Raw genomic sequence first — 4697 nt, 5'->3', positions numbered from 1 at the left:
AAGCTTCACTTTTTTTTTTTCAAAACAGGAAAGGTGGGAGCAAACAACAGGAAGAAACAATAGCAATTTAGTTTTTAATGTAGGAATTGCATTTCTTTTTCATTACTTTTTTAATGTTTTTTTTTTTTAATTTTGAGAGAGAGAAACAGAGCAGGAGTGTGGAAGTGGCAGGAGACACAGAGGGAGACACAGAATCTGAAGCAGACTCCAGGCTCTGAGCCGTCAGCACAGACCCCAATGCGGGGCTCGAACCCATGAACTGCAAGATCATGACCTGAGCCAAAGTCAGCTGCTTAACCAATTGAGCCACTCAGGAGCTCCTAGGAATTGTATTTCTTATGCAACTGTCTTGATTATCGGTGTTTCCTCCCATCTTTCCACTGTCCTTGCCTCTAAAAGCCCACTCTCCTACTTCTGGTCTTAACCTTGATCACCTGTCCTAACTCACCTCATAATGAACTAGAGGACAGATTTTTTTTTTTTTTTTTTGAGAGGAACAGTGCATTTAGGTCCTTAGAATTCATGATTGGATCACAAACTGTCTTTACAGATTACCTCAGGAAAAACCCACATAATGGAAACAATATTTCAAAGTCAAAGTGTTTTGCTTTCAACAGTGTCCTTCTCGAATTATCACTGAACAAAATGCCATTGCTTCTTTATGTTTCATATTTGTTTTGCTTAACAAAAATAGAAACCCATGAAAACAGACTTTCCTCCAAATAAACAGTACCAGAAAAAAATTAAAGTGCCCAATTCTTCAGATGGTGATTTTATGCCTTTTCAATTTGCTTTGTGTAATTGAATTATTTGCAGACAGTTTTCCATATCCATACTTGTATGTGGGTTCTTGGTAATACAGATTGGGCTATCATAAACAACCTGTCTGCATCATAAGTCTCTGCCTCATTTTTGTTTTTAAATAAACCTGTGTTTTAAACTTAAAGTCATCTTCCTGTAAACGTTTCTTACTTCTTACCTTTATCACCTTTAATTATAGCAAACAGTTTATATTCAAATTGCCATCATTTTTCAAGCTTAAATTTGTTTTCTTTTGTTTCATTTTTGTGACCAATATAACAAGATTAGCATTTAAAATTGTGCCAGGTGAGTATCGAATCATACCTTTCTAAAGAGGCAACTGATCAGAAAAAATATTTCCTGGATATTAGTTCTTAGTAGGGTTTCTAAGTGTGTGGTGAAAACAAAATTATACTGAGAAAATATCACCACTTATAAAAATACAATCAAGAATCGGTTTAAGCCTACCTTCGATGTTCAAATTACCGTATCTGATTTCCATGAAAAACGAAGATGTATTTCAGCGAGGTTTTATGTAATCTAGGGGGCTGTATCTGAAGGGAAGTTGTAAATTAAGGGATTTGGAATGACATCTAATCTGAAGTATGAACAAGAGCAGAGTTTGTTATTATAAACTTTTTGAGAACATCCTGCCATTTCCTCCCTTAATTGGTGGAATTAATGACAAGATATATTGTAAATATTGCAAAGCAATATAAATGACATTTGGAGAAAAATTGTCACTGGATTTCTTTCTTTTCCACCCCACCCCATCTTTTTTTCTGTAATGCCTCTGCTCCAACCATTGATTCAAACCCTGGGAAACAGCATTGCTCCATAGATTCCTGTTGCTCATCAGACAAAGTCTGGGTGATGTCATAGAATCATCATCACCACAGCCTGTAACTGACCTTAAGGAAAAAATACACACATTTCACCATTTGATTCCAGTGCTTGCTAGAAGCAGGCACTGCAATTAAAGAGGAAAAGGAAGCATGGAGATGAAAACAGGCAGGAGAGAGTAGAGAAAGACATACCCAGTACATGGGCCCAGGTCTAACTTTACATACAGGTATGGACTTTTCATTCATTCATTCATTCATTCATTCATTCAAAAACTATCTGTTCAGTGACTACCATGTTCCAGCTGGATGATAGACCATAAGGAGAGAGTAGGGGTGCTTGGGTGGCTCAATTGCTTAAGCGTCCAACCCTTGATTTTGGCTCAGGTCATGATCTCACAGTTTGTGAGTTCAAGCCTGGCATCAGGCTCTGTGCTGACAGTGTAGAGCCTGCTTGGGACTCTCTCTCTCCCTCTCTCTCTCTGCCCCTCCCTCTCCCACTCTCAAAATACATAAATAAACTTTAAAAAAAATAGGGAGAGAATAAAGGAAGTAAATAATCATACAAAGAAGTGTAAATCAGTGACTCTAAAAAGAAACAAACAAACAAACAAAGGATTTCATCAAAGAACTTGGGGAAGTTTTCCAAGGACATATCATAAGGACATATCATTTGAGCTAAAATCTGAAGGAGGGTAATACTGGGTATATAGGAGAAGAAAAATCTTTTCTAGGAGTGCATTCAGCAGAGCAAAGGCCTATGTCCCAAGGAAGCATGGTGGGTGAAGAGAAATTGAAAAGACAAAGTGTCCAATATGGTGAAAGCACAGGGGGAGTACAGTGTGAAAGAGGCTTGAGCCTTGGACAACATACAGCTCACAGAGCCTTATGTTAATGACCTGGGGAGGGTCTCCAATCCCAATGACCAATGTATTACCTCTCTCCAACATGTGCCTTGAAATGGCTTGAAATCCTTTCCCTGGAAGATAAAGCATACTGATCAAAAGCTAGTTGCCCAGACTGCTAATCAGGAATTTTAGCAGGAATTTGGATGGCAGAACAGCTACACAAAACACTGTGTTTCCAAAAAACCAACTTTCCATTCTACATACTGGTGTGTGCTCTTGCCTTTGGGATATAAGATGATGAACAAAACACAATATCTGAAGCAAGGCCTGGAGAGAAGTGACAATACAGAAGTGACTGGTTGTTTTCCATTCTCTTTAATATTCTTAGGTAAGTTACATAGAGACAAATTTCAGACCATTATAACAAATAATTTCCTAATACTGTGATCCAAAGACTGGGTGGGCTTTCAAGAAGAAAGACTGTTCTTGTGCTTGAGATGTCCATGTATAGACTTGACAGACAGATCAGATGTCTGAAGCATATATGGTGGGTAGTTAAATACACAGTAGCCAGTATGTTTGCCATTCTTGATATATAGATAGATATATCTATCGATCTTTTTTTTTTTTAATTTTTTTTAACGTTTATTTTTGAGACAGAGAGAGACAGAGCATGAACGGGGGAGGGTCAGAGAGAGGGAGACACAGAATCTGAAACAGGCTCCAGGCTCTGAGCTGTCAGCACAGAGCCCGATGCGGGGCTCGAACTCACGGACCGTGAGATCATGACCTGAGCGAAGTCGGCCGCTTAACCGACTGAGCCACCCAGGCGCCCCTATCTATCGATCTTAACCAGAACATTTATTGTGCGACTAATCGTTGAAATCCTTAAGATGAACTCGATGCCTCAACTGCTGCCATCTTGGGTTGATGTGTTGTTCCTTCATGGAGTCCAGGCCTGAATCTGCAGTGTACAACTTTTAGATGCCTCATTCAACCAGTCCCAGTGCTATTTCGTCTTTCAGCCTTGGTGCTCTGGTTACACTTTCTCTTCCACTGGATAGGACAGCCAGATTTTCCACAGGCCTGCTTCTGAAGGTGGTGGGCCTTAGAGTCACAGCAGAAGCACACTGTGTGTGTCTTACTGTGGCACTTTCCAAATGATGACGTCCCCTTTGTCATCTTGTTTCTGTGGCTGAGACCAAAGAGGCGAGAAGACAAGGCACCTATTCCTGATATTCTTCATTATGCTGTGAACATTCTCCTGTTTAATGGGCAACATGTGTTGTCTCAGTGGGTACAAAATGACAAAACAGTAGTAGAAAAGTGACCCCTGATTGTCAAAAACCAAGACAAAGATGCTTGAAGGACTCAGACCATAAAAATTTTGTCCTAAACAAAATTTGGGGAATATTTGGGAATGCATATGAAAAGCCAGGCTACAGTGCCCCCTATTAAATATTCTTTAGATCTTTGGTGAGGAGAAAATTTAATTAAATATAAAATAATAAAGCTGAAAGCTAAAATTTCTGAAAATTATCTATTTTTCTGACCATTTCAGGTACCTGATCCCTACCCTAACCTGGTCCAAACACAACTTAAACCTTTATAGTAAGTGGAAATCAAGAGGAGTGCAACCCTCTGACATCAATCCCCACCCCACATCCAGCTCAGGAGTAGAATCCAGGAAGATACAAAGTTCATACTTTCCCCCATGTCCTAAGGAGCAGTAGAGAAAACATAGTTTCCGTGGGCAAAAGTGGGATGAAAATAGTATAACATATTTAATGCTCCTAGGAAGCACTTGGATGTGGCACAGAAACTTGAAGATGCCTTTCTATAGGGATAAAAAGACACAGCTGTGACTTGAGTGAACCAACAGTTGAAGACCAGAAGGACAAGGTCAACAGCATGGACTGTTCACTTGTACTAATTACCGTAGACATCCATTTTGATTGTTTGTGCCTGTGCCATTTTGATTTTTAGATATTTTTAATGTATTTTGGTGATTATCCCTGATCACTACAAAAGTAAAGTTGATATATGACAATACACACCGGATTCCATCCTCTTCTACATTGGCACCCATTAAGTTTCTAGACAGGTGAAAAAGAGGATGGAAAAGAGCTCATACATTGAGATTACATTTCTATGACCAGAAGAATGGCAACCTCAAATGGAATTCAAGTTCAGTTACAGAAAAATG

At 39.2% G+C, this 4697-nt stretch overlaps 1 pseudogene; it reads right to left on the bottom strand.

Moving 5' to 3' along the window:
- Positions 1–3341: 3341 nt before the first annotated feature.
- Positions 3342–3673, bottom strand: LOC115524136 (annotated as a pseudogene).
- Positions 3674–4697: the final 1024 nt, after the last annotated feature.

This window comes from Lynx canadensis, chromosome C2, assembly GCF_007474595.2.
Source record: "Lynx canadensis isolate LIC74 chromosome C2, mLynCan4.pri.v2, whole genome shotgun sequence".
Taxonomy (NCBI): domain Eukaryota; kingdom Metazoa; phylum Chordata; class Mammalia; order Carnivora; family Felidae; genus Lynx; species Lynx canadensis.
Note: the sequence above shows the minus strand (reverse complement) of the source record. Positions and strands in the feature narration are given on the sequence as shown.